At 43.8% G+C, this 26,045-nt stretch overlaps 30 non-coding genes across 30 annotated transcripts; all 30 read right to left on the bottom strand.

Moving 5' to 3' along the window:
* Positions 1-46: 46 nt before the first annotated feature.
* Positions 47-119, bottom strand: trnar-acg (transfer RNA arginine (anticodon ACG)). Its single transcript has one exon. It is a non-coding gene; the product is annotated as a tRNA-Arg (tRNA).
* Positions 120-519: 400 nt separating this feature from the next.
* On the bottom strand, positions 520-591 carry trnah-gug (transfer RNA histidin (anticodon GUG)). Its single transcript has one exon. It is a non-coding gene; the product is annotated as a tRNA-His (tRNA).
* Positions 592-755: 164 nt separating this feature from the next.
* On the bottom strand, positions 756-828 carry trnar-acg (transfer RNA arginine (anticodon ACG)). Its single transcript has one exon. It is a non-coding gene; the product is annotated as a tRNA-Arg (tRNA).
* Positions 829-1,228: 400 nt separating this feature from the next.
* On the bottom strand, positions 1,229-1,300 carry trnah-gug (transfer RNA histidin (anticodon GUG)). Its single transcript has one exon. It is a non-coding gene; the product is annotated as a tRNA-His (tRNA).
* Positions 1,301-1,464: 164 nt separating this feature from the next.
* On the bottom strand, positions 1,465-1,537 carry trnar-acg (transfer RNA arginine (anticodon ACG)). The gene has a single exon. It is a non-coding gene; the product is annotated as a tRNA-Arg (tRNA).
* A 399-nt stretch (positions 1,538-1,936) lies between these two features.
* trnah-gug (transfer RNA histidin (anticodon GUG)) lies at positions 1,937-2,008 on the bottom strand. Its single transcript has one exon. It is a non-coding gene; the product is annotated as a tRNA-His (tRNA).
* A 192-nt stretch (positions 2,009-2,200) lies between these two features.
* Positions 2,201-2,272, bottom strand: trnah-gug (transfer RNA histidin (anticodon GUG)). The gene has a single exon. It is a non-coding gene; the product is annotated as a tRNA-His (tRNA).
* Positions 2,273-3,133: 861 nt separating this feature from the next.
* On the bottom strand, positions 3,134-3,206 carry trnar-acg (transfer RNA arginine (anticodon ACG)). The gene has a single exon. It is a non-coding gene; the product is annotated as a tRNA-Arg (tRNA).
* A 402-nt stretch (positions 3,207-3,608) lies between these two features.
* Positions 3,609-3,680, bottom strand: trnah-gug (transfer RNA histidin (anticodon GUG)). Its single transcript has one exon. It is a non-coding gene; the product is annotated as a tRNA-His (tRNA).
* A 164-nt stretch (positions 3,681-3,844) lies between these two features.
* trnar-acg (transfer RNA arginine (anticodon ACG)) lies at positions 3,845-3,917 on the bottom strand. Its single transcript has one exon. It is a non-coding gene; the product is annotated as a tRNA-Arg (tRNA).
* A 400-nt stretch (positions 3,918-4,317) lies between these two features.
* On the bottom strand, positions 4,318-4,389 carry trnah-gug (transfer RNA histidin (anticodon GUG)). The gene has a single exon. It is a non-coding gene; the product is annotated as a tRNA-His (tRNA).
* A 192-nt stretch (positions 4,390-4,581) lies between these two features.
* On the bottom strand, positions 4,582-4,653 carry trnah-gug (transfer RNA histidin (anticodon GUG)). The gene has a single exon. It is a non-coding gene; the product is annotated as a tRNA-His (tRNA).
* An 861-nt stretch (positions 4,654-5,514) lies between these two features.
* On the bottom strand, positions 5,515-5,587 carry trnar-acg (transfer RNA arginine (anticodon ACG)). The gene has a single exon. It is a non-coding gene; the product is annotated as a tRNA-Arg (tRNA).
* Positions 5,588-6,222: 635 nt separating this feature from the next.
* trnar-acg (transfer RNA arginine (anticodon ACG)) lies at positions 6,223-6,295 on the bottom strand. Its single transcript has one exon. It is a non-coding gene; the product is annotated as a tRNA-Arg (tRNA).
* A 636-nt stretch (positions 6,296-6,931) lies between these two features.
* trnar-acg (transfer RNA arginine (anticodon ACG)) lies at positions 6,932-7,004 on the bottom strand. Its single transcript has one exon. It is a non-coding gene; the product is annotated as a tRNA-Arg (tRNA).
* Positions 7,005-7,405: 401 nt separating this feature from the next.
* Positions 7,406-7,477, bottom strand: trnah-gug (transfer RNA histidin (anticodon GUG)). The gene has a single exon. It is a non-coding gene; the product is annotated as a tRNA-His (tRNA).
* A 164-nt stretch (positions 7,478-7,641) lies between these two features.
* trnar-acg (transfer RNA arginine (anticodon ACG)) lies at positions 7,642-7,714 on the bottom strand. Its single transcript has one exon. It is a non-coding gene; the product is annotated as a tRNA-Arg (tRNA).
* A 635-nt stretch (positions 7,715-8,349) lies between these two features.
* Positions 8,350-8,422, bottom strand: trnar-acg (transfer RNA arginine (anticodon ACG)). The gene has a single exon. It is a non-coding gene; the product is annotated as a tRNA-Arg (tRNA).
* A 400-nt stretch (positions 8,423-8,822) lies between these two features.
* On the bottom strand, positions 8,823-8,894 carry trnah-gug (transfer RNA histidin (anticodon GUG)). Its single transcript has one exon. It is a non-coding gene; the product is annotated as a tRNA-His (tRNA).
* A 163-nt stretch (positions 8,895-9,057) lies between these two features.
* Positions 9,058-9,130, bottom strand: trnar-acg (transfer RNA arginine (anticodon ACG)). Its single transcript has one exon. It is a non-coding gene; the product is annotated as a tRNA-Arg (tRNA).
* A 400-nt stretch (positions 9,131-9,530) lies between these two features.
* Positions 9,531-9,602, bottom strand: trnah-gug (transfer RNA histidin (anticodon GUG)). Its single transcript has one exon. It is a non-coding gene; the product is annotated as a tRNA-His (tRNA).
* A 164-nt stretch (positions 9,603-9,766) lies between these two features.
* trnar-acg (transfer RNA arginine (anticodon ACG)) lies at positions 9,767-9,839 on the bottom strand. Its single transcript has one exon. It is a non-coding gene; the product is annotated as a tRNA-Arg (tRNA).
* A 636-nt stretch (positions 9,840-10,475) lies between these two features.
* Positions 10,476-10,548, bottom strand: trnar-acg (transfer RNA arginine (anticodon ACG)). Its single transcript has one exon. It is a non-coding gene; the product is annotated as a tRNA-Arg (tRNA).
* Positions 10,549-11,892: 1,344 nt separating this feature from the next.
* Positions 11,893-11,965, bottom strand: trnar-acg (transfer RNA arginine (anticodon ACG)). The gene has a single exon. It is a non-coding gene; the product is annotated as a tRNA-Arg (tRNA).
* Positions 11,966-12,600: 635 nt separating this feature from the next.
* Positions 12,601-12,673, bottom strand: trnar-acg (transfer RNA arginine (anticodon ACG)). Its single transcript has one exon. It is a non-coding gene; the product is annotated as a tRNA-Arg (tRNA).
* A 1,348-nt stretch (positions 12,674-14,021) lies between these two features.
* trnar-acg (transfer RNA arginine (anticodon ACG)) lies at positions 14,022-14,094 on the bottom strand. The gene has a single exon. It is a non-coding gene; the product is annotated as a tRNA-Arg (tRNA).
* Positions 14,095-15,437: 1,343 nt separating this feature from the next.
* Positions 15,438-15,510, bottom strand: trnar-acg (transfer RNA arginine (anticodon ACG)). Its single transcript has one exon. It is a non-coding gene; the product is annotated as a tRNA-Arg (tRNA).
* A 635-nt stretch (positions 15,511-16,145) lies between these two features.
* trnar-acg (transfer RNA arginine (anticodon ACG)) lies at positions 16,146-16,218 on the bottom strand. The gene has a single exon. It is a non-coding gene; the product is annotated as a tRNA-Arg (tRNA).
* A 400-nt stretch (positions 16,219-16,618) lies between these two features.
* On the bottom strand, positions 16,619-16,690 carry trnah-gug (transfer RNA histidin (anticodon GUG)). Its single transcript has one exon. It is a non-coding gene; the product is annotated as a tRNA-His (tRNA).
* A 164-nt stretch (positions 16,691-16,854) lies between these two features.
* trnar-acg (transfer RNA arginine (anticodon ACG)) lies at positions 16,855-16,927 on the bottom strand. The gene has a single exon. It is a non-coding gene; the product is annotated as a tRNA-Arg (tRNA).
* Between the last annotated feature and the right edge of the window lie 9,118 nt (positions 16,928-26,045).

Raw genomic sequence — 26,045 nt, forward strand, 5'->3', positions numbered from 1 at the left:
CTATGTTCCAGAGACACAGAAAAATAACGGACTTGGTACTATTAAACGAGCTAGCCAGGAGTCGAACCTAGAATCTTCTGATCCGTAGTCAGACGCGTTATCCATTGCGCCACTAGCCCTATTTTTACACCTAGATTGGGTGTCATAGCACTCTGTTCTCATGGCAGACATTGACAAAGATCTTTCATTCCTATAGTTTAGCGGTTTGACAATTTGACTTCTTGTGAAGATTGCAGGCACCCAGAACTGAGATTGTTGTTGTGTGCGTAGTTTTAAAGTTTGCAACAAAGGCGGAGAGTGTGCTCCACAGTGACCACCAAAGCCAACACCTACATTAAGGCCTTGTTGTCATGACTTCGGGGTTGCTGCGGCAACATCGCAGAGTATTGATCACAGCAAGATCACAGCAGCTGACAATGCCTTGGTTGGGGTTAGAGCAACATTGTGCTCTTCAACAGAAATAAAATATATGCCAATAAAGTCTTTCACCAAAACAGAGACGCAAGGGGAAGGACCTATTGCCGTGACCCGGATTCGAACCGGGGTTGCTGCGGCCACAACGCAGAGTACTGACCACTATACGATCACGGCAGCTGACAATGCCTTGGTTCTGGGTTTAGGCAATATTGTGTCCTTTAACAGCAATAACATGTTTCCCATGTACAGGAAAGTTGAAGACCTGTTCTGACTAAATATGGTTTTAGTCACACTATGTTCCAGAGACACAGAAAAATAACAGACTTGGTACTATTAAACGAGCTAGCCAGGAGTCGAACCTAGAATCTTCTGATCCGTAGTCAGACGCGTTATCCATTGCGCCACTAGCCCTCTTTTTACACCTTAGATTGGGTGTCATAGCACTCTATTCTTATGGCAGACAGTGACAAAGATCTTTCATTCCTATAGTTTAGCGGTTTGACAATTTGACTTCTTGTGAAGATTGGAGGCACCCAGAACTGAGATTGTTGTTGTGTGCGTAGTTTTAAAGTTTGCAACAAAGGCGGAGAGTGTGCTCCACAGTGACCACCAAAGCCAACACCTACATTAAGGCCTTGTTGTCATGACTTCGGGGATGCTGCGGCAACATCGCAGAGTATTGATCACAGCAAGATCACAGCAGCTGACAATGCCTTGGTTGGGGTTAGAGCAACATTGTGCTCTTCAACAGAAATAAAATATATGCCAATAAAGTCTTTCACCAAAACAGAGGCGCAAAGGGAGGACCTATTGCCGTGACCCGGATTCGAACCGGGGTTGCTGCGGCCACAACGCAGAGTACTGACCACTATACGATCACGGCAGCTGACAATGCCTTGGTTCTGGGTTTAGGCAATATTGTGTCCTTTAACAGCAATAACCTGTTTCCCAGGTACAGGAAAGTTGAAGACCTGTTCTGACTAAATATGGTTTTAGTCACACTATGTTCCAGAGACACAGAAAAATAACAGACTTGGTACTATTAAGCGAGCTAGCCAGGAGTCGAACCTAGAATCTTCTGATCCGTAGTCAGACGCGTTATCCATTGCGCCACTAGCCCTCTTTTGACACCTCAGATTGGGTGTCATAGCACACTTTCTTATGGCAGACAGCGACAAAGACCTTTCATTCCTATAGTTTAGCGGTTTGACAATTTGACTTCTTGTGAAGATTGGAGGCACCCAGAATTGAGATTGTTGTTGTGTGCATAGTTTTAAAGTTTGCAACAAAGGCAGAGAGTGTGCTCCACAGTGACCACCAAAGCCAACACCTACATTAAGGCCTTGTTGTCATGACTTCGGGGTTGCTGCGGCCACATCGCAGAGTATTGATCACAGCAAGATCACAGCAGCTGACAATGCCTTGGTTGGGGTTAGAGCAACATTGTGCTCTTCAACAGGAATAAAATATATGCCAATAAAGTCTTTCACCCAAACAGAGACGGAAGGGAAGGACCTAGTGCCGTGACCCGGATTCGAACCGGGGTTGCTGCGGCCACAACGCAGAGTACTGACCACTATACGATCACGGCAGCTGACAGTGCCTTGGTTCTGGCTTTAGGCAATATTGTGTCCTTTAACATCGCGGAGTATTGATCAGAGCAAGATCACAGCAGCTGACAATGCCTTGGTTGGGGTTAGAGCAACATTGTGCTCTTCAACAGAAATAAATTATATGCCAATAAAGTCTTTCACCAAAACAAAGACGCAAGGGGAGGACCTATTGCCGTGACCCGGATTCGAACCGGGGTTGCTGCGGCCACAACGCAGAGTACTAACCGCTATACGATCACGGCAGCTGACAATGCCTTGGTTGTGGGTTTAGGCAACATTGTGTCCTTTAAAAGCAATAACATGTTTCCCATGTACAGGAAAGTTGAAGGCCTGTTCTGACTAAATATGGTTTTAGTTACACTATGTTTGAAAACACATCAAAAAAACAGGCTTGGTACTATTGTACGAGCTAGCCAGGAGTCGACCCTAGAATCTTCTGATCCGTAGTCAGAAGCGTTATCCATCGCGCCACTAGCCCTCTTTTGACGCCTCAGATTGGGTGTCATAGCACACTTTTCTTATAGCAGACAGTGACAAAGATCTTTCATTCCTATAGTTTAGCGGTTTGACACTTTGACTTCTTGTGAAGATTGGAGGCACCCAGAACTGAGATTGTTGTTGTGTGCGTAGTTTTAAAGTTTGCAACAAAGGCGGAGAGTGTGCTCCACAGTGACCACCAAAGCCAACACCTACATTAAGGCCTTGTTGTCATGACTTCGGGGTTGCTGCGGCAACATCGCAGAGTATTGATCACAGCAGCTGACACTGCCTTGGTTGGGGTTAGAGCAACATTGTGCTCTTCAACAGAAATAAAATATATGCCAATAAAGTCTTTCACCAAAACAGAGACGGAAGGGAAGGACCTAGTGCCGTGACACGGATTCGAACCGGGGTTGCTGCGGCCACAACGCAGAGTACTGACCACTATACGATCACGGCAGCTGACAATGCCTTGGTTCTGGGTTTAGGCAATATTGTGTCCTTTAACAGCAATAACCTGTTTCCCATGTACAGGAAAGTTGAAGACCTGTTCTGACTAAATATGGTTTTAGTCACACTATGTTCCAGAGACACAGAAAAATAACAGACTTGGTACTATTAAACGAGCTAGCCAGGAGTCGAACCTAGAATCTTCTGATCCGTAGTCAGACGCGTTATCCATTGCGCCACTAGCCCTCTAGTTCACCTTAGATTGGGTGTCATAGCACTCTATTCTTATGGCAGACAGTGACAAAGATCTTTCATTCCTATAGTTTAGCGGTTTGACAATTTGACTTCTTGTGAAGATTGGAGGCACCCAGAACTGAGATTGTTGTTGTGTGCGTAGTTTTAAAGTTTGCAACAAAGGCGGAGAGTGTGCTCCACAGTGACCACCAAAGCCAACACCTACATTAAGGCCTTGTTGTCATGACTTCGGGGTTGCTGCGGCAACATCGCAGAGTATTGATCACAGCAAGATCACAGCAGCTGACAATGCCTTGGTTGGGGTTAGAGCAACATTGTGCTCTTCAACAGAAATAAAATATATGCCAATAAAGTCTTTCACCAAAACAGAGACTGCAAGGGGAAGGACCTAATTGCCGTGACCCGGATTCGAACCGGGGTTGCTGCGGCCACAACGCAGAGTACTGACCACTATACGATCACGGCAGCTGACAATGCCTTGGTTCTGGGTTTAGGCAATATTGTGTCCTTTAACAGCAATAACCTGTTTCCCATGTACAGGAAAGTTGAAGACCTGTTCTGACTAAATATGGTTTTAGTCACACTATGTTCCAGAGACACAGAAAAATAACAGACTTTGTAGTATTAACTGAGCTAGCCAGGAGACGAACCTAGAATCTTCTGATCCGTAGTCAGACGCGTTATCCATTGCGCCACTAGCCCTCTTTTCATGCATTAGATTGAGTGTCATAGCACTCTATTTTAATGGCAGACAGTAACAAAGATCTTTCATTCCTATAGTTTAGCGGTTTGACAATTTGACTTCTTGTGAAGATTGGAGGCACCCAGAACTGAGATTGTTGTTGTGTGCGTAGTTTTAAAGTTTGCAACAAAGGCGGAGAGTGTGCTCCACAGTGACCACCAAAGCCAACACCTACATTAAGGCCTTGTTGTCATGACTTCGGGGTTGCTGCGGCCACATCGCAGAGTATTGATCACAGCAAGATCACAGCAGCTGACAATGCCTTGGTTGGGGTTAGAGCAACATTGTGCTCTTCAACAGAAATAAAATAAATGCCAATAAAGTCTTTCACCCAAACAGAGACGGAAGGGAAGGACCTAGTGCCGTGACCCGGATTCGAACCGGGGTTGCTGCGGCCACAACGCAGAGTACTGACCACTATACGATCACGGCAGCTGACAGTGCCTTGGTTCTGGCTTTAGGCAATATTGTGTCCTTTAACATCGCGGAGTATTGATCAGAGCAAGATCACAGCAGCTGACAATGCCTTGGTTGGGGTTAGAGCAACATTGTGCTCTTCAACAGAAATAAATTATATGCAAATAAAGTCTTTCACCAAAACAAAGACGCAAGGGGAGGACCTATTGCCGTGACCCGGATTCGAACCGGGGTTGCTGCGGCCACAACGCAGAGTACTAACCGCTATACGATCACGGCAGCTGACAATGCCTTGGTTGTGGGTTTAGGCAACATTGTGTCCTTTAAAAGCAATAACATGTTTCCCATGTACAGGAAAGTTGAAGGCCTGTTCTGACTAAATATGGTTTTAGTTACACTATGTTTGAAAACACATCAAAAAAACAGGCTTGGTACTATTGTACGAGCTAGCCAGGAGTCGACCCTAGAATCTTCTGATCCGTAGTCAGAAGCGTTATCCATCGCGCCACTAGCCCTCTTTTGACGCCTCAGATTGGGTGTCATAGCACACTTTTCTTATAGCAGACAGTGACAAAGATCTTTCATTCCTATAGTTTAGCGGTTTGACACTTTGACTTCTTGTGAAGATTGGAGGCACCCAGAACAGAGATTGTTGTTGTGTGCGTAGTTTTAAAGTTTGCAACAAAGGCGGAGAGTGTGCTCCACAGTGACCACCAAAGCCAACACCTACATTAAGGCCTTGTTGTCATGACTTCGGGGTTGCTGCGGCAACATCGCAGAGTATTGATCACAGCAGCTGACAATGCCTTGGTTGGGGTTAGAGCAACATTGTGCTCTTCAACAGAAATAAAATATATGCCAATAAAGTCTTTCACCAAAACAGAGACGGAAGGGAAGGACCTAGTGCCGTGACACGGATTCGAACCGGGGTTGCTGCGGCCACAACGCAGAGTACTGACCACTATACGATCACGGCAGCTGACAGTGCCTTGGTTCTGGCTATAGGCAATATTGTGTCCTTTAACAGCAATAACCTGTTTCCCAGGTACAGGAAAGTTGAAGACCTGTTCTGACTAAATATGGTTTTAGTCACACTATGTTCCAGAGACACAGAAAAATAACAGACTTAGTAGCTTTAAATGAGCTAGCCAGGAGACGAACCTAGAATCTTCTGATCCGTAGTCAGACGCGTTATCCATTGCGCCACTAGCCCTCTTTTACACTTTAGATTGGGTGTCATAGCACTCTATTTTAATGGCAGACAGTAACAAAGATCTTTCATTCCTATAGTTTAGCGGTTTGACAATTTGACTTCTTGTGAAGATTGGAGGCAACCAGAACTGAAATTGTTGTTGTGTGCGTAGGTATAAAGTTTGCAACAAAGGCGGACAGTGTGCTCCACAGTGACCACCAAAGCCAACACCTACATTAAGGCCTTGTTGTCATGACTTTGGGGATGCTGCGGCAACATCGCAGAGTATTGATCACAGCAAGATCACAGCAGCTGACAATGCCTTGGTTGGGGTTAGAGCAACATTGTGCTCTTCAACAGGAATAAAATATATGCCAATAAAGTCTTTCACCAAAACAGAGCTGCAAGGGGAGGACGAATTACCGTGACCCGGATTCAAACCGGGGTTGCTGCGGCCACAACGCAGAGTACTGACCACTATACGATTACGGCAGCTGACAATGCCTTGGTTCGGGGTTTAGGCAATATTGTGTCCTTTAAAAGCAATAACCTGTTTCCTATGTACAGGAAAGTTGAAGACCTGTTCTGACTAAGTATGATTTTAGTCACACTATGTTCCAGAGACACAGAAAAATAACAGACTTGGTACTATTAAGCGAGCTAGCCAGGAGTCGAACCTAGAATCTTCTGATCCGTAGTCAGACGCGTTATCCATTGCGCCACTAGCCCTCTTTCCACACCATAGATTGGGTGTCATAGCACTCTATTCCTATGGCAGACAGTGACAAAGATCTTTCATTCCTATAGTTTAGCGGTTTGACAATTTGACTTCTTGTGAAGATTGGAGGCACCCAGAACTGAGATTGTTTTTGTGTGCGTAGTTTTAAAGTTTGCAACAAAGGTGGAGAGTGTGCTCCACAGTGACCACCAAAGCCAACACCTACATTAAGGCCTTGTTGTCATGACTTCGGGGATGCTGCGGCAACATCGCAGAGTATTGATCACAGCAAGATCACAGCAGCTGACATTGCCTTGGTTGGGGTTAGAGCAACATTGTGCTCTTCAACAGGAATAAAATATATGCCAATAAAGTCTTTCACCAAAACAGAGCTGCAAGGGGAGGACGAATTACCGTGACCCGGATTCAAACCGGGGTTGCTGCGGCCACAACGCAGAGTACTGACCACTATACGATTACGGCAGCTGACAATGCCTTGGTTCGGGGTTTAGGCAATATTGTGTCCTTTAAAAGCAATAACCTGTTTCCTATGTACAGGAAAGTTGAAGACCTGTTCTGACTAAGTATGATTTTAGTCACACTATGTTCCAGAGACACAGAAAAATAACAGACTTGGTACTATTAAGCGAGCTAGCCAGGAGTCGAACCTAGAATCTTCTGATCCGTAGTCAGACGCGTTATCCATTGCGCCACTAGCCCTCTTTTGACACCTCAGATTGGGTGTCATAGCACACTATTCCTATGGCAGACAGTGACAAAGATCTTTCATTCCTATAGTTTAGCGGTTTGACAATTTGACTTCTTGTGAAGATTGGAGGCACCCAGAACAGAGATTGTTGTTGTGTGCGTAGTTTTAAAGTTTGCAACAAAGGCGGAGAGTGTGCTCCACAGTGACCACCAAAGCCAACACCTACATTAAGGCCTTGTTGTCATGACTTCGGGGTTGCTGCGGCAACATCGCAGAGTATTGATCACAGCAAGATCACAGCAGCTGACAATGCCTTGGTTGGGGTTAGAGCAACATTGTGCTCTTCAACAGAAATAAAATATATGCCAATAAAGTCTTTCACCAAAACAGAGCGGCAAGGGAAGGACCTAATTGCCGTGACCCGGATTCGAACCGGGGTTGCTGCGGCCACAACGCAGAGTACTGACCACTATACGATCACGGCAGCTGACAATGCCTTGGTTCTGGGTTTAGGCAATATTGTGTCCTTTAACAGCAATAACCTGTTTCCCAGGTACAGGAAAGTTGAAGACCTGTTCTGACTAAATATGGTTTTAGTCACACTATGTTCCAGAGACACAGAAAAATAACAGACTTGGTACTATTAAACGAGCTAGCCAGGAGTTGAACCTAGAATCTTCTGATCCGTAGTCAGACGCGTTATCCATTGCGCCACTAGCCCTTTTTTACACCGTAGATTGGGTGTCATAGCACTCTATTCTTATGGCAGACAGTGACAAAGATCTTTCATTCCTATAGTTTAGCGGTTTGACAATTTGACTTCTTGTGAAGATTGGAGGCACCCAGAACTGAGATTGTTGTTGTGTGCGTAGTTTTAAAGTTTGCAACAAAGGCGGAGAGTGTGCTCCACAGTGACCACCAAAGCCAACACCTACATTAAGGCCTTGTTGTCATGACTTCGGGGATGCTGCGGCAACATCGCAGAGTATTGATCACAGCAAGATCACAGCAGCTGACATTGCCTTGGTTGGGGTTAGAGCAACATTGTGCTCTTCAACAGAAATAAAATATATGCCAATAAAGTCTTTCACCAAAACAGAGACGCAAGGGAAGGACCAATTGCCATGACCCGGATTCAAACCGGGGTTGCTGCTGCCACAACGCAGAGTACTGACCACTATACGATCACGGCAGCTGACAATGCCTTGGTTCTGGGTTTAGGCAACATTGTGTCCTTTAACAGCAATAACCTGTTTCCCAGGTACAGGAAAGTTGAAGACCTGTTCTGACTAAATATGGTTTTAGTCACACTATGTTCCAGAGACACAGAAAAATAACAGACTTTGTAGTATTAAATGAGCTAGCCAGGAGTCGAACCTAGAATCTTCTGATCCGTAGTCAGACGCGTTATCCATTGCGCCACTAGCCCTCTTTTGACACCTCAGATTGGGTGTCATAGCACACTTTTCTTATGGCAGACAGTGACAAAGATCTTTCATTCCTATAGTTTAGCGGTTTGACAATTTGACTTCTTGTGAAGATTGGAGGCACCCAGAACTGAGATTGTTGTTGTGTGCATAGTTTTAAAGTTTGCAACAAAGGCAGAGAGTGTGCTCCACAGTGACCACCAAAGCCAACACCTACATTAAGGCCTTGTTGTCATGACTTCGGGGTTGCTGCGGCCACATCGCAGAGTATTGATCACAGCAAGATCACAGCAGCTGACAATGCCTTGGTTGGGGTTAGAGCAACATTGTGCTCTTCAACAGAAATAAAATATATGCCAATAAAGTCTTTCACCAAAACAGAGACGCAAGGGGAGGACCTATTGCCGTGACCCGGATTCGAACCGGGGTTGCTGCGGCCACAACGCAGAGTACTGACCGCTATACGATCACGGCAGCTGACAATGCCTTGGTTCTGGGTTTAGGCAACATTGTGTCCTTTAAAAGCAATAACATGTTTCCCATGTACAGGAAAGTTGAAGGCCTGTTCTGACTAAATATAGTTTTAGTCACACTATGTTTCAAAACACATCAAAAAAACATGCTTGGTACTATTGTACGAGCTAGCCAGGAGTCGAACCTAGAATCTTCTGATCCGTAGTCAGACGCGTTATCCATTGCGCCACTAGCCCTCTTTTGACACCTCAGATTGGGTGTCATAGCACACTTTTCTTATAGCAGACAGTGACAAAGATCTTTCATTCCTATAGTTTAGCGGTTTGACAATTTGACTTCTTGTGAAGATTGGAGGCACCCAGAACTGAGATTGTTGTTGTGTGCGTAGTTTTAAAGTTTGCAACAAAGGCGGAGAGTGTGCTCCACAGTGACCACCAAAGCCAACACCTACATTAAGGCCTTGTTGTCATGACTTCGGGGTTGCTGCGGCAACATCGCAGAGTATTGATCACAGCAAGATCACAGCAGCTGACAATGCCTTGGTTGGGGTTAGAGCAACATTGTGCTCTTCAACAGAAATAAAATATATGCCAATAAAGTCTTTCACCAAAACAGAGGCGCAAGGGAAGGACCTAGTGCCGTGACCCGGATTCGAACCGGGGTTGCTGCGGCCACAACGCAGAGTACTGACCACTATACGATCACGGCAGCTGACAGTGCCTTGGTTCTGGCTATAGGCAATATTGTGTCCTTTAACAGCAATAACCTGTTTCCTATGTACAGGAAAGTTGAAGACCTGTTCTGACTAAGTATGATTTTAGTCACACTATGTTCCAGAGACACAGAAAAATAACAGACTTGGTACTATTAAGCGAGCTAGCCAGGAGTCGAACCTAGAATCTTCTGATCCGTAGTCAGACGCGTTATCCATTGCGCCACTAGCCCTCTTTCCACACCATAGATTGGGTGTCATAGCACTCTATTCCTATGGCAGACAGTGACAAAGATCTTTCATTCCTATAGTTTAGCGGTTTGACAATTTGACTTCTTGTGAAGATTGGAGGCACCCAGAACTGAGATTGTTGTTGTGTGCGTAGTTTTAAAGTTTGCAACAAAGGTGGAGAGTGTGCTCCACAGTGACCACCAAAGCCAACACCTACATTAAGGCCTTGTTGTCATGACTTCGGGGATGCTGCGGCAACATCGCAGAGTATTGATCACAGCAAGATCACAGCAGCTGACATTGCCTTGGTTGGGGTTAGAGCAACATTGTGCTCTTCAACAGGAATAAAATATATGCCAATAAAGTCTTTCACCAAAACAGAGCTGCAAGGGGAGGACGAATTACCGTGACCCGGATTCAAACCGGGGTTGCTGCGGCCACAACGCAGAGTACTGACCACTATACGATTACGGCAGCTGACAATGCCTTGGTTCGGGGTTTAGGCAATATTGTGTCCTTTAAAAGCAATAACCTGTTTCCTATGTACAGGAAAGTTGAAGACCTGTTCTGACTAAGTATGATTTTAGTCACACTATGTTCCAGAGACACAGAAAAATAACAGACTTGGTACTATTAAGCGAGCTAGCCAGGAGTCGAACCTAGAATCTTCTGATCCGTAGTCAGACGCGTTATCCATTGCGCCACTAGCCCTCTTTTTATACCTTAGATTGGGTGTCATAGCACTCTATTCTTATGGCAGACAGTGACAAAGATCTTTCATTCCTATAGTTTAGCGGTTTGACAATTTGACTTCTTGTGAAGATTGGAGGCACCCAGAACAGAGATTGTTGTTGTGTGCGTAGTTTTAAAGTTTGCAACAAAGGCGGAGAGTGTGCTCCACAGTGACCACCAAAGCCAACACCTACATTAAGGCCTTGTTGTCATGACTTCGGGGTTGCTGCGGCAACATCGCAGAGTATTGATCACAGCAAGATCACAGCAGCTGACAATGCCTTGGTTGGGGTTAGAGCAACATTGTGCTCTTCAACAGGAATAAAATATATGCCAATAAAGTCTTTCACCAAAACAGAGCTGCAAGGGGAGGACGAATTACCGTGACCCGGATTCAAACCGGGGTTGCTGCGGCCACAACGCAGAGTACTGACCACTATACGATTACGGCAGCTGACAATGCCTTGGTTCGGGGTTTAGGCAATATTGTGTCCTTTAACAGCAATAACCTGTTTCCTATGTACAGGAAAGTTGAAGACCTGTTCTGACTAAGTATGATTTTAGTCACACTATGTTCCAGAGACACAGAAAAATAACAGACTTGGTACTCTTGTAGTAGCCAGCCAGGAGTCGAACCTAGAATCTTCTGATCCGTAGTCAGACGCGTTATCCATTGCGCCACTAGCCCTCTTTTGACACCTCAGATTGGGTGTCATAGCACACTTTTCTTATAGCAGACAGTGACAAAGATCTTTCATTCCTATAGTTTAGCGGTTTGACACTTTGACTTCTTGTGAAGATTGGAGGCACCCAGAACAGAGATTGTTGTTGTGTGCATAGTTTTAAAGTTTGCAACAAAGGCAGAGAGTGTGCTCCACAGTGACCACCAAAGCCAACACCTACATTAAGGCCTTGTTGTCATGACTTCGGGGTTGCTGCGGCCACATCGCAGAGTATTGATCACAGCAAGATCACAGCAGCTGACAATGCCTTGGTTGGGGTTAGAGCAACATTGTGCTCTTCAACAGAAATAAAATATATGCCAATAAAGTCTTTCACCAAAACAGAGCTGCAAGGGGAGGACGAATTACCGTGACCCGGATTCAAACCGGGGTTGCTGCGGCCACAACGCAGAGTACTGACCACTATACGATCACGGCAGCTGACAATGCCTTGGTTCTGGGTTTAGGCAATATTGTGTCCTTTAAAAGCAATAACCTGTTTCCTATGTACAGGAAAGTTGAAGACCTGTTCTGACTAAGTATGATTTTAGTCACACTATGTTTCAAAACACAGCGAAAAAACAGGATTGGTACTCTTGTAGGAGCCAGCCAGGAGTCGAACCTAGAATCTTCTGATCCGTAGTCAGACGCGTTATCCATTGCGCCACTAGCCCTCTTTTGACACCTCAGATTGGGTGTCATAGCACACTTTTCTTATAGCAGACAGTGACAAAGATCTTTCATTCCTATAGTTTAGCGGTTTGACACTTTGACTTCTTGTGAAGATTGGAGGCACCCAGAACAGAGATTGTTGTTGTGTGCATAGTTTTAAAGTTTGCAACAAAGGCAGAGAGTGTGCTCCACAGTGACCACCAAAGCCAACACCTACATTAAGGCCTTGTTGTCATGACTTCGGGGTTGCTGCGGCCACATCGCAGAGTATTGATCACAGCAAGATCACAGCAGCTGACAATGCCTTGGTTGGGGTTAGAGCAACATTGTGCTCTTCAACAGAAATAAAATATATGCCAATAAAGTCTTTCACCAAAACAGAGACGCAAGGGAAGGACCAATTGCCGTGACCCGGATTCGAACCGGGGTTGCTGCGGCCACAACGCAGATTACTGATCCACTATACGATCACGGCAGCTGACAATGCCTTGGTTCTGGGTTTAGGCAACATTGTGTCCTTTACAGCAATAACCTGTTTCCCAGGTACAGGAAAGTTGAAGACCTGTTCTGACTAAATATGGTTTTAGTCACACTATGTTCCAGAGACACAGAAAAATAACAGACTTGTAGTATTAAATGAGCTAGCCAGGAGTCGAACCTAGAATCTTCTGATCCGTAGTCAGACGCGTTATCCATTGCGCCACTAGCCCTCTTTTGACACCTCAGATTGGGTGTCATAGCACACTTTTCTTATGGCAGACAGCGACAAAGACCTTTCATTCCTATAGTTTAGCGGTTTGACAATTTGACTTCTTGTGAAGATTGGAGGCACCCAGAATTGAGATTGTTGTTGTGTGCATAGTTTTAAAGTTTGCAACAAAGGCAGAGAGTGTGCTCCACAGTGACCACCAAAGCCAACACCTACATTAAGGCCTTGTTGTCATGACTTCGGGGTTGCTGCGGCCACATCGCAGAGTATTGATCACAGCAAGATCACAGCAGCTGACAATGCCTTGGTTGGGGTTAGAGCAACATTGTGCTCTTCAACAGAAATAAAATATATGCCAATAAAGTCTTTCACCAAAACAGAGCTGCAAGGGGAGGACGAATTACCGTGACCCGGATTCAAACCGGGGTTGCTGCGGCCACAACGCAGAGTACTGACCACTATACGATTACGGCAGCTGACAATGCCTTGGTTCTGGGTTTAGGCAATATTGTGTCCTTTAAAAGCAATAACCTGTTTCCTATGTACAGGAAAGTTGAAGACCTGTTCTGACTAAGTATGATTTTAGTCACACTATGTTCCAGAGACACAGAAAAATAACAGACTTGGTACTCTTGTAGTAGCCAGCCAGGAGTCGAACCTAGAATCTTCTGATCCGTAGTCAGACGCGTTATCCATTGCGCCACTAGCCCTCTTTTGACACCTCAGATTGGGTGTCATAGCACACTTTTCTTATAGCAGACAGTGACAAAGATCCTTTCATTCCCTATAGTTTAGCGGTTTGACAATTTGACTTCTTGTGAAGATTGGAGGCACCCAGAACATGAGATTGTTGTTGTGTGCATAGTTTTAAAGTTTGCAACAAAGGCAGGAGAGTGTGCTCCACAGTGACCACCAAAGCCAACACCTACATTAAGGCCTTGTTGTCATGACTTCGGGGTTGCTGCGGCAACATCGCAGAGTATTGATCACAGCAAGATCACAGCAGCTGACAATGCCTTGGTTGGGGTTAGAGCAACATTGTGCTCTTCAACAGAAATAAAATATATGCCAATAAAGTCTTTCACCAAAACAGAGACGCAAGGGAAGGACCAATTGCCGTGACCCGGATTTAAACCGGGGTTGCTGCGGCCACAACGCAGATTACTGACCACTATACGATCACGGCAGCTGACAATGCCTTGGTTCTGGGTTTAGGCAACATTGTGTCCTTTACAGCAATAACCTGTTTCCCAGGTACAGGAAAGTTGAAGACCTGTTCTGACTAAATATGGTTTTAGTCACACTATGTTCCAGAGACACAGAAAAATAACAGACTTTGTAGTATTAAATGAGCTAGCCAGGAGTCGAACCTAGAATCTTCTGATCCGTAGTCAGACGCGTTATCCATTGCGCCACTAGCCCTCTTTTGACGCCTCAGATTGGGTGTCATAGCACACTTTTCTTATGGCAGACAGCGACAAAGACCTTTCATTCCTATAGTTTAGCGGTTTGACAATTTGACTTCTTGTGAAGATTGGAGGCACCCAGAATTGAGATTGTTGTTGTGTGCATAGTTTTAAAGTTTGCAACAAAGGCAGAGAGTGTGCTCCACAGTGACCACCAAAGCCAACACCTACATTAAGGCCTTGTTGTCATGACTTCGGGGTTGCTGCGGCCACATCGCAGAGTATTGATCACAGCAAGATCACAGCAGCTGACAATGCCTTGGTTGGGGTTAGAGCAACATTGTGCTCTTCAACAGAAATAAAATATATGCCAATAAAGTCTTTCACCAAAACAGAGCTGCAAGGGGAGGACGAATTACCCTGACCCGGATTCAAACCGGGGTTGCTGCGGCCACAACGCAGAGTACTGACCACTATACGATTACGGCAGCTGACAATGCCTTGGTTCGGGGTTTAGGCAATATTGTGTCCTTTAAAAGCAATAACCTGTTTCCTATGTACAGGAAAGTTGAAGACCTGTTCTGACTAAGTATGATTTTAGTCACACTATGTTTCAAAACACAGCGAAAAAACAGGATTGGTACTCTTGTAGTAGTCAGCCAGGAGTCGAACCTAGAATCTTCGGATCCGTAGTCAGACGCGTTATCCATTGCGCCACTAGCCCTCTTTTGACACCTCAGATTGGGTGTCATAGCACACTTTTCTTATAGCAGACAGTGGCAAAGACCTTTCTTTCCTATAGTTTAGCAGTTTGACACTTTGACTTCTTGTGAAGATTGGAGGCACCCAGAACAGAGATTGTTGTTGTGTGCATAGTTTTAAAGTTTGCAACAAAGGCAGAGAGTGTGCTCCACAGTGACCACCAAAGCCAACACCTACATTAAGGCCTTGTTGTCATGACTTCGGGGTTGCTGCGGCCACATCGCAGAGTATTGATCACAGCAAGATCACAGCAGCTGACAATGCCTTGGTTGGGGTTAGAGCAACATTGTGCTCTTCAACAGAAATAAAATATATGCCAATAAAGTCTTTCACCAAAACAGAGACACAAGGGAAGGACCAATTGCCTTGACCCGGATTCGAACCGGGGTTGCTGCAGCCACAACGCAGAGTACGATCCACTATACGATCACGGCAGCTGACAATGCCTTGGTTCTGGGTTTAGGCAACATTGTGTCCTTTACAGCAATAACCTGTTTCCCAGGTACAGGAAAGTTGAAGACCTGTTCTGACTAAATATGGTTTTAGTCACACTATGTTCCAGAGACACAGAAAAATAACAGACTTTGTAGTATTAAATGAGCTAGCCAGGAGTCGAACCTAGAATCTTCTGATCCGTAGTCAGACGCGTTATCCATTGCGCCACTAGCCCTCTTTTGACACATCAGATTGGGTGTCATAGCACACTTTTCTTATGGCAGACAGCGACAAAGACCTTTCATTCCTATAGTTTAGCGGTTTGACAATTTGACTTCTTGTGAAGATTGGAGGCACCCAGAATTGAGATTGTTGTTGTGTGCATAGTTTTAAAGTTTGCAACAAAGGCAGAGAGTGTGCTCCACAGTGACCACCAAAGCCAACACCTACATTAAGGCCTTGTTGTCATGACTTCGGGGTTGCTGCGGCCACATCGCAGAGTATTGATCACAGCAAGATCACAGCAGCTGACAATGCCTTGGTTGGGGTTAGAGCAACATTGTGCTCTTCAACAGAAATAAAATATATGCCAATAAAGTCTTTCACCAAAACAGAGACGCAAGGGTAGGACCTCTTGCCGTGACCCGGATTCGAACCGGGGTTGCTGCAGCCACAACGCAGAGTACTGACCGCTATACGATCACGGCAGCTGACAATGCCTTGGTTCTGGGTTTAGGCAACATTGTGTCCTTTAAAAGCAATAACATGTTTCCCATGTACAGGAAAGTTGAAGGCCTGTTCTGACTAAATATAGTTTTAGTCACACTATGTTTCAAAACACATCAAAAAAACATGCTTGGTACTATTGTACGAGCCAGGCAGGAGTCGAACCTAGAATCTTCTGATCCGTAGTCAGACGCGTTATCCATTGCGCCACTAGCCCTCTTTTGACACCTCAGATTGGGTGTCATAGCACACTTTTCTTATAGCAGACAGTGACAAAGATCTTTCATTCCTTTAGTTTAGCGGTTTGACACTTTGACTTCTTGTGAAGATTGGAGGCACCCAGAATTGAGATTGTTGTTGTGTGCATAGTTTTAAAGTTTGCAACAAAGGCGGAGAGTGTGCTCCACAGTGACCACCAAAGCCAACACCTACATTAAGGCCTTGTTGTCATGACTTCGGGGTTGCTGCGGCAACATCGCAGAGTATTGATCACAGCAAGATCATAGCAGCTGACAATGCCTTGGTTGGGGTTAGAGCAACATTGTGCTCTTCAACAGAAATAAAATATATGCCAATAAAGTCTTTCACCAAAACAGAGACGGAAGGGAAGGACCTAGTGCCGTGACCCGGATTCGAACCGGGGTTGCTGCGGCCACAACGCAGAGTACTGACCACTATACGATCACGGCAGCTGACAGTGCCTTGGTTCTGGCTTTAGGCAATATTGTGTCCTTTAACAGCAATAACCTGTTTCCCAGGTACAGGAAAGTTGAAGACCTGTTCTGACTAAATATGGTTTTAGTCACACTATGTTCCAGAGACACAGAAAAATAACAGACTTAGTAGTATTAAATGAGCTAGCCAGGAGACGAACCTAGAATCTTCTGATCCGTAGTCAGACGCGTTATCCATTGCGCCACTAGCCCTCTTTTGACACCTCAGATTGGGTGTCATAGCACACTTTTCTTATGGCAGACAGCGACAAAGACCTTTCATTCCTATAGTTTAGCGGTTTGACAATTTGACTTCTTGTGAAGATTGGAGGCACCCAGAATTGAGATTGTTGTTGTGTGCATAGTTTTAAAGTTTGCAACAAAGGCAGAGAGTGTGCTCCACAGTGACCACCAAAGCCAACACCTACATTAAGGCCTTGTTGTCATGACTTCGGGGATGCTGCGGCAACATCGCAGAGTATTGATCACAGCAAGATCACAGCAGCTGACAATGCCTTGGTTGGGGTTAGAGCAACATTGTGCTCTTCAACAGAAATAAAATATATGCCAATAAAGTCTTTCACCAAAACAGAGACGCAAGGGTAGGACCTCTTGCCGTGACCCGGATTCGAACCGGGGTTGCTGCAGCCAAAACGCAGAGTACTGACCGCTATACGATCACGGCAGCTGACAATGCCTTGGTTCTGGCTTTAGGCAATATTGTGTCCTTTAACAGCAATAACCTGTTTCCCAGGTACAGGAAAGTTGAAGACCTGTTCTGACTAAATTTGGTTTTAGTCACACTATGTTCCAGAGACACAGAAAAATAACAGACTTAGTAGTATTAAAAGAGCTAGCCAGGAGACGAACCTAGTATCTTCTGATCTGTAGTCAAACGCGTTATCTATTGCGCCACTAGCCCTCTTTTGACACCTCAGATTGGGTGTCATAGCACACTTTTCTTATGGCAGACAGCGACAAAGACCTTTCATTCCTATAGTTTAGCGGTTTGACAATTTGACTTCTTGTGAAGATTGGAGGCACCCAGAACTGAGATTGTTTTTGTGTGCGTAGTTTTAAAGTTTGCAACAAAGGTGGAGAGTGTGCTCCACAGTGACCACCAAAGCCAACACCTACATTAAGGCCTTGTTGTCATGACTTCGGGGATGCTGCGGCAACATCGCAGAGTATTGATCACAGCAAGATCACAGCAGCTGACAATGCCTTGGTTGGGGTTAGAGCAACATTGTGCTCTTCAACAGAAATAAAATATATGCCAATAAAGTCTTTCACCAAAACAGAGACGCAAGGGAAGGACCTCTTGCCGTGACCCTGATTCGAACCGGGGTTGCTGCGGTCACAACGCAGAGTACTGACCACTATACGATCACGGCAGCTGACAATGCCTTGGTTCGGGGTTTAGGCAACATTGTGTCCTTTAACAGCAATAACATGTTTCCCATGTTTAGGAAAGTTGAAGACCTGTTCTGACTAAATATGGTTTTAGTCACACTATGTTCCAGAGACACAGAAAAATAACGGACTTGGTACTATTGAACGAGCTAGCCAGGAGTCGAAACTAGAATCTTCTGATTCGTAGTCAGATGCGTTATCCATTGCGCCACTAGCCCTCTTTTTCACCTTAGATTGGGTGACATAGCACACTATTCTTATAGCAGACAGTGACAAAGATCTTTCATTCCTATAGTTTAGCGGTTTGACACTTTGACTTCTTGTGAAGATTGCAGGCACCCAGAACTGAGATTATTGTTGTGTGCGTAGTTTTAAAGTTTGCAACAAAGGCGGAGAGTGTGCTCCACAGTGACCACCAAAGCCATCACCTACATTAAGGCCTTGTTGTCATGACTTCGGGGTTGCTGCGGCAACATCGCAGAGTATTGATCACAGCAAGATCACAGCAGCTGACAATGCCTTGGTTGGGGTTAGAGCAACATTGTGCTCTTCAACAGAACTAAAATATATGCCAATAAAGTTTTTCACCAAAACAGAGACGCAAGGGGAGGACCTATTGCCGTGACCCGGATTCGAACGAGGGTTGCTGCGGCCACAACGCAGAGTACTGACCACTATAGGATCACGGCAGCTGACAATGCCTTGGTTCGGGGTTTAGACAACATTGTGTCCTTTAACAGCAATAACATGTTTCCCATGTATAGGAAAGTTGAAGACCTGTTCTGACTAAATATGGTTTTAGTCACACTATGTTCCAGAGACACAGAAAAATAACGGACTTGGTACTATTAAACAAGGTAGCCAGGAGTTGAACCTAGAATCTTCTGATCCGTAGTCAGACGCGTTATCCATTGCTCCACTAGCTCTCTTTTTACACCTTTGATTGGGTGTCATAGCACTCTATTCTCATGGCAGACAGTGACAAAAATCTTTCTTCCTATAGTTTAGCGGTTTGACAATTTGACTTCTTGTGCAGATTGCAGACACCCAGAACTGAGATTGTTGTTGTGTGCGTAGTTTTAAAGTTTGCAACAAAGGCGGAGAGTGTGCTCCACAGTGACCACCAAAGCCATCACCTACATTAAGGCCTTGTTGTCATGACTTCGGGGTTGCTGCGGCAACATCGCAGAGTATTGATCACAGGAACTGACAATGCCTTGGTTGGGGTTAGAGCAACATTGTGCTCTTCAACAGAAATAAAATATATGCCAATAAAGTCTTTCACCAAAACAGAGACGCAAGGGAAGGACCAATTGCCGTGACCCGGATTCGAATCGGGGTTGCTGCGGCCACAACGCAGAGTACTGACTGCTATACGATCACTGCAGCTGACAATGCCTTGGTTCCGGGTTTAGGTAACATTGTGTCCTTAAACAGCAATAACCTGTTTCCCATGTACAGGAAAGTTGAAGGCCTATTCTGACTAAATATGGTTTTAGTCACACTATGTTTCAAAACAAAGCAAAGCACTCTATTCTTATGGCAGACAGTGACAAAGATCTTTCATTCCTATAGTTTAGCGGTTTGACAATTTGACTTCTTGTGAAGATTGCAGGCACCCAGAACTGAGATTATTGTTGTGTGCGTAGTTTTAAGGTTTGCAACAAAGGCGGAGAGTGTGCTCCACAGTGACCACCAAAGCCAACACCTACATTAGGGCCTTGTTGTCATGACTTCGGGGTTGCTGCGGCAACATCGCAGAGTATTGATCACAGTAGCTGACAATGCCTTGGTTGGGGTTAGAGCAACATTGTGCTCTTCAACAGAAATAAAATATATGCCAATAAAGTCTTTCACCAAAACAGAGACGCAAGGGGAAGACCTATTGCCGTGACCCGGATTCGAACCGGGGTTGCTGCAGCCACAACGCAGAGTACTGACCGCTATACGATCACGGCAGCTGACAATGCCTTGGTTCTGGGTTTAGGCAACATTGTGTCCTTTAACAGCAATAACATGTTTCCCATGTACAGGAAAGTTGAAGGCCTGTTCTGACTAAATATGGTTTTAGTCACACTATGTTTCAAAAAACAGCAAAAAAACAAGCTTGTTACTATTGTACGAGCTAGCCAGGAGTCGAACCTAGAATCTTCTGATCCGTGGTCAGACGCGTTATCCATTGCGCCTCTAGCCCTCTTTTGACACCTCAGATTGGGTGTCATAGCACACTATTCTTATAGCATACAGTGACAAAGATCTTTCATTCCTATAGTTTAGCGGTTTGACACTTTGACTTCTTGTGAAGATTGGAGGCACCCAGAACAGAGATTGTTGTTGTGTGCGTAGTTTTAAAGTTTGCAATAAAGGCGGAGAGTGTGCTCCACAGTGACCACCAAAGCAAACACCTACATTAAGGCCTTGTTGTCATGACTCCGGGGTTGCTGCGGCCATAACCTGTTTCCCATGTACAGGAAAGTTGAAGACCTGTTCTGACTAAATATGGTTTTAGTCACACTATGTTTCAGAGACACAGCAAAATAACAAACTTGGTACTATTGTACAAGCTAGCCAGGAGTCAAACCTAGAATCTTCTGAGCCGTAGTCAGACGCGTTATCCATTGCGCCACTAGCCCTCTTTTTACACCTTAGATTGGGTGTCATAGCACTCTATTCTCATGGCAGACAGTGACAAAGATCTTTCATTCCTATAGTTTAGCGGTTTGACAATTTGACTTCTTGTGAAGATTGTAGGCACCCAAAACTGAGATTGTTGTTGTGTGCGTAGTTTTAAAGTTTGCAACAAAGGCGGAGAGTGTGCTGCACAGTGACCACCAAAGCCAACACCTACATTAAGGCCTTGTTGTCATGACTTTGGGGTTGCTGCGGCAACATCGCAGTGTATTGATCACAGCAAGATCACAGCAGCTGACAATGCCTTGGTTGGGGTTAGAGCAACATTGTGCTTTTCAACAGAAATAAAATATATGCCAATAAAGTCTTTCACCAAAACAGAGACGCAAGGGGAGGACCTATTGCTGTGACCCGGATTCGAACCGGGGTTGCTGCGGCCACAACGCAGAGTACTGACCACTATACGATCACGGCAGCTGACAATGCCTTGGTTTGGGGTTTAGGCAACATTGTGTACTTTACCAGCAATAACATGTTTCCCATGTACAGGAAAGTTGAAGACCTGTTCTGACTAAATATGGTTTTAGTCACACTATGTTTCAGAGACACAGCAAAATAACAGACTTGGTACTATTGTACAAGCCAGCCAGGAGTCGAACCTAGCACAAGAAGACTTCCACAACTTCCACATCGTTTGTACTATCATTCTCACAAGATTAGAATAATATTGGATAATTTTCTTGTTTAATAAGTTGTAATCCTTCTGGAGCAAGAAGAATTCTGTCCCAAGTCAAGATGAAACACAAAAACATTCTACAAAAGGTAAGATTTGATTACACATTTACAAGATCTATGTATTAAACGTGTTTTAATGTATTCTTTCTGTAATGTAGCCAATAGAAAGAAGGCAGAGGCTCGTCGAACAGGTGGGGGGCCACCACCACCTACCCTCACTCCATCTGAGGAGCTGGCTCTGTCCCTGAATAAGGGGCGACCAGTGGTCGAGGGCATTCCTGGGGGCACTTCATCCCACACCACCTCCCACGACCCAAGTAATTCGGTCAAATGTACATTTTACCACAGTAGTACTAATTAGTGGGAGAGCTGAACAGCTCTCACACTATTGATATCTTCGCTCTTTATTTTTCTTATTATTATTATTTCGCCCCGTTTTTCGGTCGCTTTCATCGTCTCAACGCTTCGTCGTAGAATCGCCGTTCAACTTTCTAAACGTGTGTCGTCTTTAGGAGATGGGGGCTATTATTTTTCACGTTTTCAGCTTTTCAACTTTTAACGTTATTCAACGTTTTCCGTCGTTTTTTTATAATGGTCGTCTATGGGAATCATCGTTCAACTTTTTGTCAACTTGCCTCTTTTCGTCAGCTTCTGTCATCGTCATACTTTGGCGTAGAAACATCATTTCAACGTCAAAAGCGTCTATCATCTTTCAGCGTTCTTCCTCGTGTCTTTTATAGTTTTCGACTTGTGAGCGTTTAAATATGGTGTGGTTTTTGTTAAATTTTCAGCTTTTCCATTAGTGTGTATTGGGTCAGTTAGAGTGCGTGATGTCACAGCTACAGTGAGAAGGTGCGCCTTTTTAAGACAGAACTTCTGTCTCTAACTCGTCACTACAGCCACAATTTTTACTCTATCAACATAATTACTTCACTAAATCGTAGTCATACTTGTCTTCTTTCTAATGATGTGTCTGGATATACCCTCAGACCTATACTTTAGTCGCTATCATCCTCAAAGCGCAGAGAGATCCCGAAATTCTCCCATAGACTCTAATGATAATTTTCGGCAGACGTCTGGGGAGAAAAACAGAGGAGACATATTTTGAAATTGCCACTGTGGCTACAAGCTTTTATCCTCAAACATAAAATTCACACCATTTGCTCATTGAAGCCTTGGGACTCGTAAAATGAAATAATTTTTGTGATAACTATCATGGTTTAGCTGGAACAAGCCTGTTTATACAGGGTGAAACTCTGCTTTTACAGAGCAGAGTGAGCCTGATTTTCCCGCCTTTCGTCTCCATGGCGACGGCGCAGCTGCAGATATCACTGACAGGTCAAACTCCTGATGCTCAGTGTAGACAGCAGTTCCATGCTTATTACAGATTACTCAACTACACTATTGGATTGTGTAGTAATTAAGCACACACTTCCTCTAAATCCTTTCAAAATAAAAGCACCAAGCCAAATAATTAGCTTTAATAGCAATATTTCAACTTTTAGATGGGTAATTATGGCTATTTAAAGATAGATTAACAGTTTAGTAATTACCCACACGTGCTTCCTCTACATCCTTTCAAAATAAAAGCACCAATGCCAATTATTAGCTTTAACTGCACTGTTTTTGCCTTTGAATGGGTAATTAAAGACTAATTGACAGTTACGCTATTACCCCCACACATTTCCTCTAACTCCTTTCAAAATAAAAGCACCAATTACAATTTATTACCTTTAATGGCAAGATTGATTAAAAAAATTTGTGGTTCTGAATACTTACCAATCGTTAATGGGACTACTTTAGAGTTCAGTAAATAGCCACTCAAACTTATTAGGGTGCTTTTATTCTGAAAGGGCTAAATCTAAATCTTTTGCTTTAATAGGGCTATTCTTGCTATTGAATGATAAATTATGACTATCTAATGACTATTTTATAGTTTAGTAATCGCCCACACACAACCTCTAAATCCTTTCAAAATAAAAGCACCAATGTAATTTATTACCTTAAATGGCAAGATTTTTGTTTCTTACTGGTAAATTTCTACTAGTTATTAAAATATTACACAGTTAGGTAATTATTTACAAATACTTTCTTCAAATCAAAAAGATAGTCAGCTTATTTATGATTGTCAACAATGCACATTGGTCAACCTTTTAATCTTTGACATCTTTTAACCGTGGTCAACTTTTGAATCATTGTCATCTCTTTAATATTGTCATAGTATGACCTTGGTCATCTTTTTAATCATCATCTTTTTAATCGCCATCTTTTGTCATCGTTTTAATCTTTGTCAACGTTTTCTCATTTTCATCGTTTTGCCGTAGTCAACTTTTTGACGTCAGCAGCTTAATCAGCGTTTGTCATCGTTGCGGCAGCAGATCAGCTCTCCCACGTAATTTCTCGAGAAATTACTTTCTAGTTTATGTTTTATTCTGCCTTTAAATCAACTACTATCTCAGTCACTAGGATTTTTTAATCTGCTTAACAGTAGTATGTAGGCTTGTTTAATTTAACTGCATATGCTGCATAAGCTTCTACAATGTTGCATTACTCTGACTTTATTTTACATTGATGGGCTGCATTGTCTTGCAGTTACTGACGGACAGATTGTGTTATTGGACCCTCCAGAAAGCACGCAGTTTGTGACATGTGTAAGTCATTTGTTGCCAGGTACCTTTTTAGTTATTTGTTTTATCGCCAGATAAAGTACTGTATACTTGCATATTTACACTGTAGGATGAAGATGAAGAGACCACGTCTGCTGTAACAGAATTGGTCAGTGCTCCTAAATCCAGAGGTCTGATACATACTATAACACAACACATGATCCCTTTTAACATTAGAGAGTAACAAATTGTCATTTTACAGAACATTCCTGGAGATTTAAAAACAGATGAGGGTCCATCTACCTCCTCACAAAATCTAAGCAGTGTAAGAATGTGTCTGCAGTTATATTTGCATCCCATAAGGATTAATATATGATTTTCTAACCTATATATATTCCCTTTTTAATGCATTCTTAGTTGCCAGCAAAGGAGCTGTATAAGGTCCATCTTCGACAACAAATTAAAAGGAATGATTCGGAAATGGACCTTATACAGCTTAAATTAGAGAAGAGACTGACCATTAAAAAGGCTACACTGGAAATCGAAATCCTGGAGCATCGCCTTAAGGTTTGGACTTTATCTGAACATTAATGTTACAATTTGAAGTGTGGGTGCGTGAAGCAATGCATATAATGGTCCATTTTCTGTTTCAGGACATGAAGAAATTAAGAGCACTGTTGGTGCGGAAACATTTTAATAAAAATGATTCTGACAAATCATCTGTCTTAAGAGTCTTCCATCTGTGGTCCACTTGGTGAACTGGATCCTCTTGGTCCTCTTTAGCAGGACAAGGAGGCTGGCTCTCTCTTCGTATCGTGGCAATGTTGTGAAGGACCACACACGCCACTATAATGTCACATGCCCTCTCTGGACTGACCCTGAGGCCACGCAGACACTGGAACCTCGCCTTCAGGATGCCTATGGGCATCTCCACCTTGGCTCGTGTTCTGCTGTGGGCCTGGTTGAACCGTGTATATGGTCCAGGAAGCAAAGCAGCATAGGACAGCAACTCACTTTTTATTGTAGAGTCAGAATAAATATTGGCTAGTTTGTCTTTTCTTTGCTTTGAGTTGCGACATAAATCACAGCAGACCAAATAGTAGATGTCACAGGTGGAGATTCCCAAAAAAACCTTATAAGAGCTCACACCTCTGTCCTATTAATGACATCCACTACCTGCTCTGTCAGGCCACTAATCCATTCTTTATTTTTGATAACCGTTATCATTTCTCCTACGTACATTTAAATTATGATGCTTCAGCAGTTCTTTATTTCATAAAAGAAAACTGCAGACTGGTAGTTGCAGACTTATCTTATGAAAAATATGTGCTAAACGCAGTGACGGATACTGGTAATTACTTTCAGTGATCTTATTTAACCCAACACACAAACTCACATTTAATTGCCTGGAACTAAAAAATACAAATTGAGTCAATCTGGTGTAAAGGAGTCTCCTGCGGAGAGAGTGTGGAGCAGGGCGGTGCTTCATCTCTGCAGACAGGGTGTGGCTGATTAATATAATGGATGTCTAGGCTGCACAATGATTTGTCATAGTAAATCCACTACATGCATGTATGTGTAAAACCGGACTACTCTTGCACTGAAATAAGAAATTCAAAGATGAGACAGAAGGGATTTAAAAAAAATAATCGAAAACAAATTGCATGAATGCTTGAAGATGATTTGGTAAAAACTTTAGATCTGTAGAAGAAGATAACCATAAAAATATCTATGGCAGTTTTACCCGTCACTACTGTCATTTTTCAAAATGTCTCATATTGGATCAGCAATTAAGACTGACAAAGTTCACACTGTCAGGAATCAGGATGAAGGACCCAAATGCCAACACAGCACACAGATATAGTTAGTGGAGGTTTAATGCAGGCTCTTGGTCAAACAGGCAGAGGTCGGTACACAGGTAAACTTGGAGGATAGCAACGATGCAG

Source organism: Betta splendens, chromosome 5 (assembly GCF_900634795.4).
Source record: "Betta splendens chromosome 5, fBetSpl5.4, whole genome shotgun sequence".
NCBI lineage: Eukaryota > Metazoa > Chordata > Actinopteri > Anabantiformes > Osphronemidae > Betta > Betta splendens.